The sequence below is a fragment of the Oxyura jamaicensis genome, chromosome 2, assembly GCF_011077185.1.
Source record: "Oxyura jamaicensis isolate SHBP4307 breed ruddy duck chromosome 2, BPBGC_Ojam_1.0, whole genome shotgun sequence".
In the NCBI taxonomy this organism is placed as follows: Eukaryota; Metazoa; Chordata; class Aves; order Anseriformes; family Anatidae; genus Oxyura; species Oxyura jamaicensis.
The window spans coordinates 147,429,666-147,445,340 of record NC_048894.1 but is presented as its reverse complement, the minus strand read 5'-3'; the positions used below and the strand labels follow the sequence as shown (position 1 = coordinate 147,445,340).

The window sequence follows — 15,675 nt, the reverse complement described above, 5'->3', positions numbered from 1 at the left end:
TAATCATTCACTTCCACAGCAGACTATCTGAAACACAAAGTAGTCTGGAGCATCGTGAAATTACAGGCAGTCTCGAAGCCTCCAAGTATAACAGGACATAAAACGAACAGTTAAGCACAGACAGCGTGGATTAACATAAATATTAACACTGACATCTTCATTTTATTGGCTAACGAAAACCAAGCTTTCAGTTTTAAGCAAAGCAGGACATTGGGAGTTCTCCCTCTTGCACTACATATTAGGTTACCCTTCATTTCCAGGCTACACACTGTTTCTTCCATCATTGTACGAGGCAAAAGAGGAATGGGAAACCATTGCCCACAGATTTTGACAGCGGATTTCAGACTTCTAAAACACATGCAACACAAACATCTGCCACTCGAGCCAACAGCAATAGCAGTAGTAGGCAGCTGTCTTCGTATGCACCAGCAGCATGAAAAAACACACGCTTGGCCAGCAGGTTTCAAGTTACTGCTGACAGCAGGGAAATACAGGCTCTAGGACTCCTTGATTTAGTTCCATCTTCTGCGGGAGAATGTGCATGCTCAATTCAGGATACAGCTAAGCATTTTTGTTGTTTTTTGTTTGTTTTTAATGAAGTAGTTGCTAAAAATAAATAAATAAATAAATAAAACAGACTCCCCCTGCCCCATCTCCTTGCCCCCAGTTCTGGTCAACTCTAACCTGTTTGTAATCAAAGCTGGACAACACATCTGGAAAAATAAAACTACCAGCCTATGCTTTATGAATCTTTCTAAATGAATTCACACAAAACATTTGGAGAAGACAGTAGTAAGATGTCCTCCTACTGTCTAGATGCTCAGCGGAGACAGTACAGACCTACAGAGGAGACCACAGTGTTAGTTCCCTCCGCTGTCCAGATGTACTTGAACCCCACCATGGCACTCAGCCCATACAGACCATCAGGAACTTAAACAGGAGGCTGATTGCTTCTCCAGCACTCAGGATAATCCTTCACTTTTCCTCCTCCAGAGACATGGACAGCTCCTCAGAAAGCTCTCCCTGAAGATTTCTTTCTAAGCCTCACCTCCCCGATCTGTAGCGTAATTATCTATTAGGCTGCAAAAAGAGCAGCCTAGTACAAAAAATTGTAAACAGAAAGAAATTAGAAGTAACGCAAAGGAACAGCAAAAAGCTGTTCTGTGTCCTGACATTGAATCTCCTGAATGCAGGTGTCTACACGTGAAAGCCAGAGAAATGGTTGAAACTGGAATGCCCAAAAATGGCAGCGAAGCCCTCTGGATACGGAACTAACCACCACAATTAGCAAGAGAAGAAAAATTATTGCTGATCAGAGTGCCAACAACCATGAGGAATGACAATTGGTGGAGTAAAGGGAACTCAGGGCAGTAATTGCAAAACTTCCTTCCACACAACAATCAGAAGCCACTTACAGCTGAAGCCAGTCCTACAGACGCCTCCAACTTCTCAGGAAATGCCTTAGCAGGGTTGCAGTGTGTTCTGATTTCCTTGTGTTTCCTGGATTTCCTTCACTGCTCCCTAATGAAGTCATTCCACTCGCGCAGAAAGGTTTCATACAGGCTGAGTGTGTGACAGTGATTTTACAGACCTACACCTTCACCTAGATACCAGGACTCTAGGGAAAATTAGGTATGTGTTACAAAATGAAATGGCATCAGTGAGAGAAAGAGAAACCAGCTGTACGTGGCCCTCCTCGAGCAGGGGTTTGGACAAGATGACCTCCAGACATCCCTTCCAACCTCATCCCTTCTCTGGAAGGTGGATGAAAGGTCACATCTACAAGTACCAGTTCAAGTCCTCTCAAGGAAAGAAGGATGCTGAATCTGAGTTTCCAGTATTCTATCAAAGAGAAATAGGGGAAGAAAAGAGATGAGTGTGGGAGACAGGACTACTGCAACCTGCCAGGGACAAAGCAGCACAGCAGAACTCTGTGAGCTGACCGTGCCCATGGTTCCACCAAAACTACCACCTGTGAATGGTTCCTAAAACTTCACCTTATTTTCTCTTTGGCTTTTGTTTGCAAAAAAAAAAAAATCCAAATCACATTACAATACTTGGATTCAGGTCAAACATTTTGCTTCACCTGAGTCAGGTCTTCTGAGGTTTTATTTTGCAGAGGAAAGGGCAGTGTTTTCCAGTCTGCATTGAAACATTTATTTTATAGAGAAACTGAAAGAAAAAAGAAAAAAGAAAAAAAAAAAAAAACTAATTACCCGGTTCTCAATGCTTACATTTTATTTTTGTAAAGTAAGATGAGCCAAGAGTGGCTGTTAGATTACGAACTGCTCCTGACAAGAAAACTATTCTTCTGTTACAAGCCATTTCCCTGTAGGCTATGACTGTCTGAAACGGGAAGACAAGATTCAGTGACTCAGGAGGCTCTTGCCAGTCCCACAGAAATGAAACACGAGTGCTTTATATTGTAGACAGAGCCCGAACTTCTACAGAAACGGACGATGCAGGGTGCCTCTTTTCCGAATGCCCAGTCTGAACCATTTCAAGGGGACAGCATTTTCAGAGAGTGGGTGTCGCACACGTTCTGAAAACAAGAGTCATCTCAGAGTGGGCACGGAGCAGCTGAGGTACCCAGTATTACTAACCACTTTTGAAAACAACTTACTATATTATTCTATAACAAAGTAATCATGAAACTTTTGCTCAACGTGAAACTCCCTTAAAGTCTACTGCCAGCAGAACTAGGCCAGCAGCGCTTTTGAAAGATCCTTCCTTACAATGCTTGTTGTTCTTGAAGACTATCAGGGGAAGGCTAAAAGCCATCATGATCCCGGTTCAGACTTGAGAGCTTACCAGATATTTCTGCCACGGTATCCAAGCAGACTGCATGGCAAGGAAGGGCACTATCTCCAAACACTTACTGACACTGGGGTAATACCTAGCGAAACACGCAGGGTTCTCCCAGAGAGTTGGATTTAGCAAACACTCCAAAACACGCTGACAGGCTTTGCTGTATAAAATGCTAAAGAAAATGTTATTCAACACAGACACAGATGCTTTAACTTAGGCTGAGACGCACAAATAATAAAAGGACAAACTAATCTTTCGTACACATAAATATAATTTGTTATGGGAGGCAAACAGAAAGAAGTCTTTATATCATGTCTATGTATTTTTACCACTGTAACCTCTGCACTGAGTGTCCCTCATACAGTACCGAGACATGGAACAGCTGGTACATGCACACCTAGCCACATGAAAATGGATCCTTGCTTGACTATATATTAAGACCCCTGCAATTACCAGGCTATTCCAATCCCCTCAGACAAAAGATAAAATTCTCTGACCAGCACCTCTTTAGGACCCAAGGGAACGGCATGAAGCTGCATCAGGGGAGGATCATGCTGGGTGTTAAGAAAAGTTTCTTCACCAGGAGGGTGGTCGGGCACTGGGACAGGCTCCCCAGGGCAGCGGTCACAGCACCGAGCCTGCCGGAGTTCAAGAAGCATTTGGACAACGCTCTCAGACACATGGTCTGATTTTTGGGTGGTCCTGTGTGGAGCCAGGAGTTGGACTCGATGATCCCTGTGGGTCTCTTCAAACTGGGAATACTCTATGCTTCTGTGATTCTCTCCTTACGAAATTGCAAGGACATGGTGACATTAATCTTACCAACTAACACCTATTTGGTTCTGCAAAAAAAAAAAAAAAAAAAAAAAAAAATTTAAAGTTAACAAAGACAGTCTAACTAGTAGGCAGGAACACTGAAAGGAGGATAAAGCATTTATAAGATGCAAGAGTTTGGAGAAGCAAGTTAAGCTCTCCCCTTTCATAATCCTGTATCAGTTTTCCGGTATTACGGTGATGTCCATCCATGACTACTGTGCTCTGCTCAAATAAGGAGTAAATCATCATTCCTCAAAACCATCCATATCCACAGACCCAAGAAGAACAGAAACAGAAGTTACTTTGACAGACAAGTAGCAGTTAAATACCAAGGTTCATGTACCTTCCCTTGGCAACAGAGGCAGTGCCACAGGTCACAGCGCCCATCCTTGCTGCTCCTCCACCTTCCTCTCCTGCTGGGACTACATGACTTTTCACCCCATCATGCTATAAATGGCATCGATGAAACATCCAAGTGTTGTCCCCTCAAAGCAAAAAAACAACAAGAAGAAAGCCCCAAACAATGGTTCCAGTAACTGGATTTAAAGTGCAGGTATGTTACCAGTCGTACCAGCCCGCTCGAGGGGGTGGCAAACTGTAGCCAGGTGGAATTTCAGGGGGGATAACTTCCAAAGCCAAATTGTTCGCCAAGAACTAGGTAAAAGCACCACACCTGTATTTTCTAAGCAAGTACAAGGTATACATTATTTCCACACCAAAATCTCAGTTCAATCTCTCGTGAAATCATTATTTCTAAAACCCCTCTATTTTCCTAACTAGATATATACGCCCCTCTCTTCTCAGCGGATTTCAACATACGTTGAAACTGAGGCTGAAAACAACATTCACTAATAATTTTAATGGGAAAGGATTTTCCTATGACTAACAAGCTTCTTGCCTGTGGAGGCGTGGGCATGTCTGCACCACACAACAGAGCATGGTTCAGAGCCCCGAGCTGCTGCTGACCCAGCCTCCCTGAGAACTGGAGATGGGAAGGTTGGCAAGTCTTAAACACAGAGTCCTGCTGTCCTCCTTCTGCCCTCTTCCTCCTCTGATTTGACATTGGCAAGATCAGAATTCTGGGGGGGGGCAAAAATTTCTCTGCACTCAATATTTGTCTTGCAAGGAAGAGAGAAATCCTCCTTAAGGTGTTGTAATTGCTTTTCTTTGATCCCTCAGAACACTTTCTAAAAGTATAACTTAAAGTCTTTTATTCCAGGCCTTTTAATGGGCATTTCCAATTCCCGTAAGAGGTTCATAAGCTGCTGGATCTATCACCTCCCTTGCAAAGGAATACCAGCAAAATCACGTTGTTCACTTCCAACAGGCTGCATTTTTATTTTTGAGGAAGCACATTTTTTCTGTATTAATACAAGATTTCTGCTTGCACACCACAAGTTCCACAGAGATAATCCCCTCCTTCTTTCTTTACCGAAGTTAATGCTTCCTGTTGTCAGTAACTGTTTCTTCTCTTACTTTAAATTTCATCGACACGTGGAAAACAAATACTTTAGGGTGAAGTGCAAGTCTGTCCATAATATGAGGCATATTTCTTATTATCTAACTTTAAACAATACCATGAGGATCTTTACAAAATAAACTTTGCTTCCACTAATGAATCTACTGACTCTCACCTGAGAGAAGCTCATTCAAACTGCATCCTCACCCAACAAAATGCAGCTACTTAGAATTTCCTCCATCTTAAACTGACTTTTGGGGAAATAGGAGGAAAAGACAAGCAGCAAAGATAGGAAAACTAACCTTTTTCAATCAAAATTCACAGACACATGTCTCTGTAGCGAACTGGAGGCAGCCTAGTTCTGTGACCAAGCCAACAAGGCCTCATCAGAGCGCACTAAATCAGATTGAATGCTTCAGTAAATGCAACTATCTTGGTTCTGGGCTCCAGCTACCACAACATCCGAGTCTGCTGCTGATATATCGGCTTCTAAATCTAATTGCGCCGAGTAGACATGCTTCATGTGGCACCACACGAAATCGGAGTCACAAGATGCAGCAGTCAGAGGCCTGGCCAGAAAATGGGGCCGTGACGCAGGAGAGAAGCACGGGAGTCACTGCTCAGAGACCGAGCACAGTTTCAGTGCGGAGGCAGTCTCACTCTCGGTCCCTCACTGCATCCTCCCATACCTTCGCTGGTGCCAGGACCAGTGCCTGTGCCTCCACACGAGCTGCCCAACAAACGGGTCCCACTGCAGCTCAGAGCTGCTCCGATCAGCAGACTGCGCTGGTACAAGTTAAAGCAGTTGAACACGTATCAAATGGGAAAGTAAGACAAAGGAAAGCCCTCACTTCAAGGCAATCCTTCACTTCAAGACAGTCCAGCAGCGACTTATTTCAGCTCGGTTCAATGGCCATAGTTATTTTGCCAAACAAAAGGAACACAGAACCCAAGCTCGTCTTCCCCAACCAAAGGCAGCAGCATCACGCAGACACCAATGAATGCTGTTCCAGCACTGAAATTTTAACATTATTGACCTAAAGTGAAACAGCTGGGGGAGGAGAAATGCCAAAATAAGTCTGCTTTTTAAATGTCAAATATTTTGATTAGAGACTTGCAAACATAACTTTTTTTTTCCCTCTGAACCCACACAGTCTCCCATTCTAAGTTTTTCTATTTCTGCCTCGACAACCCCTGTTTCTGCTGACTTCAGAAGCCAGAGAAGAGAAGCAGTGGTCCCAGACAGAGCAGCACTGGACCTCAGCTAACTAGCCAGAGGACTACACGTACTCCATCTGCAGCAGCAAGCAGCTCAGGGCAGAACAATTCTCCAGTTTTAGGCTCAAATTTTTACATAAATTTGGCTGGCAGGCGCGGTGCTGACACTGGTCCATGCATACACTGGAATAAATTAGAGAGAAATTAGTTTTGCAATGGATAGCTAACAATACAAAGTTTTGTTTTTAATACCACGAACACTGATCTGTTAGCATATCAGAAATGGCTCTGTCTGTAAAGGTTGGTAAAAAGAGAAAAGAGTGTCCTCTCCAAAGTTAATTCTTTGTTGGAAATGTAGATACTTCCACATGCCTTGGGTATCTTCTAGTTTCTGTTGATAACAGGACACAAACCAGGTTGGACTATAGCAGCCCAGATAACCAGAGTCTCACGTAAATGAAGGTCAAGTGATGTCTCCCACACTAAACATCTAATTCAGCATGAATCACAGATTGATATGGTGCTCTCGAAGTGCTAACCATGCAGCAATATCAAAGATAGAACTTTCAGAGCTCATAATTCCTCAATACAACTTGGAAAAGAAAAGAAAAAACACCCACAACCTAATCCTCTTACACAGACGAGGCAAAGGCAAAGTCTGGTCACAAACTCCAGGCGTAATGAGAACCAGCAATTCATCCTGCCTCTAGCAGGCTTCCTTCACATAAAACCTCTTCTGTGAATTGGCAGATCTCCCCTTTTTGGCATGAATTGCTGGTATGTGGCACTCACTCTGTTTCTTGCATACTGGTAAGTGACAAAGCTAAATCTTTCCATTGCTGGAATTTCATTTTCCACAACCTCCAGACAAGAATTTCTCCTCCTATGAGGAGTTGCTATTTTGCTATCATATGGAAAATGCACATCTCTGTGCCAAAAAAAAAAAAAAAAAAAAAAAAAAAGGAACAAATCAATTCCATATTGCCCAGGTCTCTCACATGTGTGCAAATATTTATGATTTTGAGAGGAAAACAGGAATTTGATAGCTTAAAGAGCACTACAGAAGATGATCTCTCAGCATTTCTTTAGATAACCCTGTTATCTTTGTCCACTGCAGAAAAGAAAGAACTTTGTGGGGCCTTGTGTCATTTAAAGGGGTGGTTTTGGAAAAAAAAATATAAATATAAATTGAGACCGGGTGTGGAAATGTTCTGTAATCAGGCTCCCTCTGTTCAGTACTTAAACAGAACTGGAAAAGTATCACATAGCTATGAGACACTGTGTTAATAAAATAAATTAAATCCAGAACCATATCACTGTGCTTGAGATTTGTGTAGCTGAAATGTACTAGCTCAGAGAATTCCCCCCCTTCATATTGATAAACTTTTTAATTTTGTTTAATTTTAACTTGGCTTTCTGTAAAAGTGACTGAGCCAGATCTGTGCACTGAGGTAGGTATCTTCAGTGGAAAATAAGTCTTCATTTTTAATTAACAGACTACCTTGCGACATCGGGACAAACTACACACCTCCAACGAAGAATGGATAAAAGATGGATCTAAAAATACTGAAAAAATACAGAATTTCAGTAAGTGATGGCATACCTAATTCACTCAAAAAGCAGCTGTGAATTAGATCCACACCCACAAGTAATAAACTTTAAAAAAAACAGTCTTGTGAAAATGTCACATTAATCTACCCATACAGAAAAAGTCTACTCACCCACTGCTTACTAAGATGATTAGTAAGGAAATCACAAGTTAAACTTTATTCATCTGCTTAAGAAAAATAGGAAAGAGTTTGCAAGGTTGATTTAACTCACAAGATATTATTGTCACTTGACATTTACATGCAATGTATAATTCCATTCCCACTTACAGTCTGGGGAAAGCCTGTTAAAATACTTCCTTAATGTGTGAACACTTCTTTGAATTGTGTTCTTTTCATCTGCCACCTTCTCCTTAAGCCAGCTGGCTCCTTTTGTTAAGCCTTTTTTCATATGAAAGTTCATTATATGTAATTTATGGAGCAGTTTGAGATTGTCACCTTCTATCAAGCGCTACAGCATATGCCTATTTCAGAACACTACAGCATTTTTTTTTTGATAATGTCAAAAAAGCAAGGAGGTTTCACACATTTCTATATCCTGAACAAGCCCAGTGTGAGACTAATCCAAAAGACCACGTATGCCCTCTCATCCAAAAGCCATGCCTAGGCAGGGTGTCCCTGCTCAAGCAGGGGTTGGACCAGAAGAGGTACAGAGGTCCCTTCCAGCCCCAACGCCTCTATGATCTGTGATTCATTTGCAGCTATATGAACCAGATCTCATTCAACTTATATGCCAGACTACTCTCCCCATTTTGCGAAAGTGTAACAGCTTTGTAGAAACTACAGAAGTTGCTTCCATGGAAAACATCCTTAGGAAAGAATTTAAGTATCTTTCGTCATCTAGAGCACAATGTACTGTCCCAATTAATCCTCTTGCTGTGGCTTTCTTATTTCTTACCTCTCTTCCTTCATTATACTTTTCTTTACCAATTGCTTCTCTTCCCTTCTCTTCCTCTGCAACCAGTTCCCCCATCTCTGTTCTTTTTTTTACTAGCCTGCTTTTGATTCTTTCTCTAATAGCAAGTGATATCTTCCTGGTGATCACTGTCCTTGGGGTCACCTACTTTCTCACATCCTGCTATATAACGGCTCATGGCTCTTTTCTTAGGGGTTTTATTGGCATAAAAGTACATTAACACACACACGGAAACCTGAAAACAAAAATAAGACATAAGCTCACCACTCATTAATAATAACGGCTATGTAGTTCACAGTTTTGGCACTAAATACAAACAATGCCTAGAAGTGTGGCTGCGACAACAGCATGAGCAATGACGGATTACCCAGATGCCCTACACTGAAATCTGTGCTTTATGATGCTCACAATGAATGCCAGACCCTTGTTCAATATCTAAAGGAGGTTTGTGTTTTGTTTTGGTCGTTGTTTTTAATAAAAATGGGGGCCGACTGTATGCAGACAATTTCGCAGATATATCCTTATCTTTATATGGCACATATTGTATAATCTGGGGAAAGACTCTTTCTAGATCAACGAGCATGAGACTAAATCCTGCTAATTGCATTCTTCAGTAAGCTCCTTCAGTATTTCAAAGAAAGAGCAACACAAATTACTCAAAGGCTGGAAAGCATGTCTTACATCAAGACTTACTAAAGCTGCTTAACTTGGCTAGTTTGAGCAAGAGATGTTAAAGGTGACTTGCTCATGACCTACCACCACCATCCTGAAGATTTCTCAACGTGTTGGGCTCTGATTGGCAGAGAAAAACATACAACCCAGTGGCTGAAAACTGAAACAAAGCTAATGAAGAAAGAAAATACGTGGTTCTCTGTCAACTATGTATTCAGAGAGAAAGCTGATTGTCTTTCACTTCAGCTGACTTTTTGCTGGACCGTGGGTTTCACTGGTAAATTTTCTTTTGATAAGCAGTTTTCAGCATTTCACATTGTATTATTTACTGACCCATTATGAAAACGTCAAACTATCCTTCTACAGACATAGCCAAAAGGTCTACTCAAAAAATTCATCTAAGTGCAAATCTTCACTCAGTGTTCTATGCATATTTCAGAGATGCAATACTGGAGATGACTTACTGGAGCCGTGGTCCATCTTACTTGTTAATTCACAAAAGGAGAAGTTGACACCTCCACTAGGCTATTGGTTTCCGCTGCCTGTTTTTCCCCTGCACACATGATTTTTGCTGGCTACCTCTCTCTTACCTTTTCCAGCCACTGACCACCATTACAGAGAGCAGAAATTCTTTCCAGACTCTCAACGTAATTTCCACAAGCACAGAAGACACAAGCACCAACAGAAGCGAATATCTACGCAGGGGTATGTGGTATTCAAATGTTAATGCATCTTTTCAAAACACTCCTGACATCTCTTTTTAAAGAATGGAAACTGATGCCTAGCGAGCTTGAATGACTTCCCCAAGGCCACACGGCGACAACCCCAGCCTGAGCACAGCTGTTCCGTGCCTCAAGGCCTCAGCAAAACCGGACTGGGACCATCCCAGTTGTTTTGCACCTTTCCTGTAATGCCATTACGTCCTCCTTGTTCCTACTGAGAGAAAATGGGAAAGAGGAAAAGAGAAAAAGAGAAAAAAAAAAACTCTGAAATTTATAAGGAAAAATAATCTAAACCTACAGTTCAAACAAACAACTTCTGCCTGCCGTCCAAAGGCTGAATTTTTTCATGGGTCTCACTCTCAGCAATCACAAGAAAAATGCAAGTCTTGTGTGTGACTCTGACTGATGAAGCAAACATTCCCGTTTAAATTCTTGGAATTTAATCAGTGCATATTACAGCCTTCATTCTTCACTAGAGTGTCAGTATGCCACATAACACTGCTGTAAACAGAAATAGGTCATAAAACCTGGATTTCAGTCAGGGTGCATTTTTAAGTTTCCCTTTTCAAACCATTTTTTATCTTAAAGTATTAAAAAGCTCGTGATTAATTCTACCTGCACTGACAGAAAAGGTATTTGTGAGTAACAAAACAGCAAGGTTAAAAAAAACACAGAACGGCTACAAATTCTTGAATTCTTGAAGAGATGAGCACAAATGAGGATGGAAAAGAAGGGAAATTAGAAGTTAAAAATAAAAATAAAAAACAGGGTGAGTGTCCTCTGCCTCTTGGGAGAGGATCAGGATGAAGGTTTCAAAATGATCATGTCCATGTAACTGTTCCTTTAGTGCTTTGACCAAGCACATCTGCACAAAGCTTACTTAGATAAATCTTTCCCTAATGGAAAGAATCAAGAAAAGAAATACAATTACTTTATTTTCTTCATCTTGACAAATGCTGCCAACCCCAGATTTTATTTTTTTAAGAAAACTTTTGTGGGTTCCTCCTCCCTCCCTAGTTACTTAGGCAGACAATTAGATCACTGAAAGCTAAACACTGATCTACTCAAATTGATCAAAATTAAAGCTTCAGAGTGGGTTCTTCAAAGCCCACACTATTTTCTATATATACTGTATGCCTCTACATTTAAACAGGAGCTAGCTGTATTTTCTTATTGCCATATTTCTGTGGCAGAAATATGACGATAAGAAAATGACAGATTAATATACTACAGAGAATATTTTCATACAGTAAATTATTCAGATAAAATATTCCTCTCTGGCTTTTGTTCAAAGAGGTTGATTTATCTTTGTGCTAAAGAGCCCACATAAGACCTTTGCAGTACTTCATAGTATTTTGAAGCTGGAACAGACCATTAGGATCATCTATTCTGATCTCATGCATAGTAGAGGCCAAAGAACCTCACCCAGCAATTTCAAGCCTATAACTTACAGCTGTAAGCATGCTCATTCTCTCAAGGTTAACTTCACTGGCGTGCAGAGGGTCTGCGAAAAGGTCTATACAGCATTTAAATCCCACTTACAATCTATTTTGCAAACTGCTGCCAATTTATGAGGTCTAGGACACAGGGAAATTTATAGTGACTACGGATGGGTACATGAGGTAACCCACCAGGTGACTGCAAGCCTCCCTAACTCCTAACGACCTTTGGGGAATAAAATTACCCACTTTGTTAGGAAATTCATAAGAAAAAAAAAAAAAGTATAAATATACATACATTCCAAGTACACATGAATGTATGTACGTATGTACTTGAAAACTACCTCCTGAAACCTGAGCACTGACCATTGCGCAGCTTTCATGTAAGAGCTCACAAGAGCTCTGACAAAACCGAGACTGTCCAGAGGATGACCTCCTGTTCAGGTGCAATACAGTTCCATGAGAACACACTGAGGACAGTTACTCAGCAAGCTAGCTTTAAATCAAGATTGGATTTCACGCTGGATGATGCTGTCTAGTTCAACCACAACATACCAGCTCCATGCAAGAATAATTGGATGAAATGCAATGATCTGTATTACGGAGGAAGTCAAACTGGTAGATCACGTTGGTCCCAAACAGCTTTAAAAATCTATGATCTGATAATACTAATTCTCTTTCCCCACTGTTCACCTTAACCCTCCATTTACATTTTCGTGTTACTAAATACAAGAGTACGATGCTATAGCACCAGCACCTCGAAATCCGTTCGAGGAACGCGTTACTGCTGTGCCGCAGCCGAGCACGGCAGGTGACTGAGGAACCGCACGAGCCGCAGGAAAGCCTCTGCTGCCACCTAATGGGTTTCCTTTTTCTTCAAGGACTGCAAAAGTTGAGGAACAAAGAACACTTGGACGCATTCAGCTGAGCGCCCCAAATGAAAAAAGAGGCAATGGGTCAAAAAGCATGTTGCTTAACATAGCTACTTTCCCCTCACCGCACCGTGTTCTTTTTACGGCCAGAATTCCAGCTAGGAAATAGTAACAAGCCCACGTATTTGTTTCTTCCCACCATGCAAGATTACAGACTACGGTCAGAGTGGTTTTTGGATAAATACAAAGGAGCCCAAATCTTTCATTACAAGTCATGTTTTCCAGATTTTGAAACAAGGCATATTCCCACATTCACATTTTTCAGACAGCTTCTTTGAAGAACAACCTTCAAAACCAAGCTGGATTCCAGCAATGGGCTCACCAGTGCTGGCTATAAATGCCGTAAGACGTTCTTCCACTGTCATCGTTGAGGCACAAGTGTAAGTCAGAAAAAAAGAATCCAACCCTCTCTTCTCAAAATTGTGGTATGGATTGAAGAGTATAACATCCAAAATGGAATTTTTTGTCTTTGGAAAAGCATTTCACAAAAACCCAAGCATCCTTTCTGCTTCAAAACAATGAAATTACTTGAAGAAGTAATCGTTGATACCATTTGCCTACCTACTTCAAGAAACACACGTATCTTCATACTGTTAGTTGTAAGGTTATATATCTAAAAACCAATCCTGTAATACAGAACACAACCATAAGGTACTATAAAAAAGAGCATTTTTCCTAAAACAATGAAGCTTCAGAGAAGGATTTGAAGGAAAAAACAACGCTGTATTCTTGAGAAAGGGAATCCGAGGCATTTTATCTCAAATACCCTGAAAATACAAGTTTACTTTAAACAAGAGGAAAAGAGCCTTCCCAAGAGAAAAGAAGTAATTCTGGTGCCCGCACCGATTCTGTGCTTAGCACCAATTAGTACCGCTGACACTGGTGCAGCAACTAAGCAGAGCAGTTAACAAACAGCTTCTGGAAGATCAAAACGAAACTTCCCTGGGATCAAAACGAAACTTCTCCCGTGAACAGCTTTGTACAGTGGGGGAATTCTTGCAGCTTCCTGCAAAGCACCTAGTAGAGGCTCATGGTGAAGGGTTACTGAACTTAATGGATCACTGGTCTCGCTTCATTTTCTACCATATCTTCTCTCATACCTAGGAAACTTTTTTGTATACCAAGTGTCTGTGAAAAGCCATTAATCTCCAGGACAGACTTTGACAGTCTACACTTGCATTCTTCACCAAGAAAAAATAAAATCCCACAACCCTTCCTTGGAATTTACTCCGACCTAAAGAAATGTAAGTTCTGAGAGACTGAGGAACACTCTTGGGGATTTCAAATCCAGGTAAAATTGTGCCCTGATGTCCATAAAGAAGTAATGGATTGCTCAATTCAAATGCTATTCCTACACGGTATGTAAAATTGTTTGTTATTTCCTTCCCAGGAGCATCTTCACAGATCTATGGGCACATAGGGAGAAAAAAAGATCTGGTTCCTCATGCACGGTCCCTACAGCACGGCCCCCCATTTTGTCCATTACGAGGCCACTAATCCTGTAGATAGGCAGCAGCCTGGCAAAACCACAATTCAAACGCAGAGGAAGGTAGGATGTACAAGAAAAAATCTTATCACACCTTATCTTCCCTGGCCAAGGACAGCCAGGATAACAAGTCAAAGTTTAGTCCTGCTCATTTCCTCCTGGAGCAGATCTTCATCCTACCTCTTTATCAAGCAGATTGCAAAGTGTCATTCCAGCTGATAGACTGTAGCCTTTTCTCAGGACAAGTACCTTATGCATTGATTATTTTTATGAAGTGCAGTGATCTCTAACATCACGGAAACTAATAGAGAATGACAATTTCGTGAGCATAGGTATCGGCAGGGTCATTTCTGGATCCCAAAACAACATCACGGTCACTTCACAAGCGAGAACTTCTCCAGTGTTGAGATTCCTGTTATGGCACTGAAGGAATCCTGCATTTGCATTTTCAATGAAAAATAAACTAGAAAAAATAAGGACAAAGGAAACTAATGAACCAAACCATTATACAATGAAGCACAAGTAGGGATTCTGTCCTCATGCTGGTGTTTGTACCATTCCAAGCAAGAGAGCTTTAGGTCAGCGTGAGAGGAACTTCCACAGAAAGGATCCCTGCTCCCACTGATGAACTTCTGGTCTTCAAGTCTTTTTGTTTGTTATAGTTTGCCACTATGTCTTCGGCAAGCCACTGCATGTAAAAATAGCAGATGTTCCGTAGAACCGCATGAATCAACTATTAAAAGGCTGCCAATAATTCCTTAATACCAGGCTGACCTACACGTCTGTATTCCCTATGCCAACAAGGGTCAGCAATGCTTAGATTCCTGTGTAACACCACGGTCAGACAGGAATGAGAGGAACCCAAGTGCTGTGGGTAGTCTCACAGAGCTAAACCCACGTTTAAAAGGTCCGACATCAACTACTTCTTGGCTAGTATTCAACAGGCATCAAGACCCAAGTGGATCCCAAGCAATGTAGCGAATAGAAAGCAGTCAGTAAAGGGAGGACGTCACTCGTGTGAGGTGCAGCACAGCACTCAGAAGTGCAGAGACAGCTCTAGGGCAAGGGGAATCAGACAAGTGGGATGAGCAGCCAGTACTGAGGGAAGCTGCTCTGGCAGAGGGAGCAGGTTTTGCAATAGGAAACAAGAGCAGACAAGCAGGAAGAGCCAGAGCCATAAAGGGCTCTTAATCTGGGGCACATGCCACAAAATTGTATCACTAATCCTCCGGAAGACCCACGGGCCTGCCCCGTCCGGAGTGGTGAGCAGAGAAATCCTTCAGAGCGTGGAGAAAGAAAGCGGACGGGGTGTGGGCGAGGTGAATTGCAACAGGAAGATTCCTGCTATGTTCGACTGACAACGAGCAGCCAAAGGTAGCAGCTGCCCGAGAGATTTTAGGGTAATTTTTTGAGGAGAAACAATAAAAAGAGAGGCTCATTTCCCCCTACCCTCCCCTCCCCCAAGTAAGATTAGACCTCAGGTGGATGTCTGCTTCCCACCCACCTGTTCTGTACTCCAGGGCCTCTGCATTTTAGTGGGAACGTAACACGCAGTTGGGAGAAAGTCCCAGACATCAGGGAAGTACCTTGCTGTCTACGT

At 41.8% G+C, this 15,675-nt stretch overlaps 1 protein-coding gene across 2 annotated transcripts in view; it reads right to left on the bottom strand.

The window, feature by feature from the left end:
* NSMCE2 (NSE2 (MMS21) homolog, SMC5-SMC6 complex SUMO ligase) overlaps positions 1-15,675 on the bottom strand; it is a 130,148-nt gene that overhangs the window by 104,546 nt on the left and 9,927 nt on the right. The gene's annotated exons all lie outside the window — the stretch shown is intronic.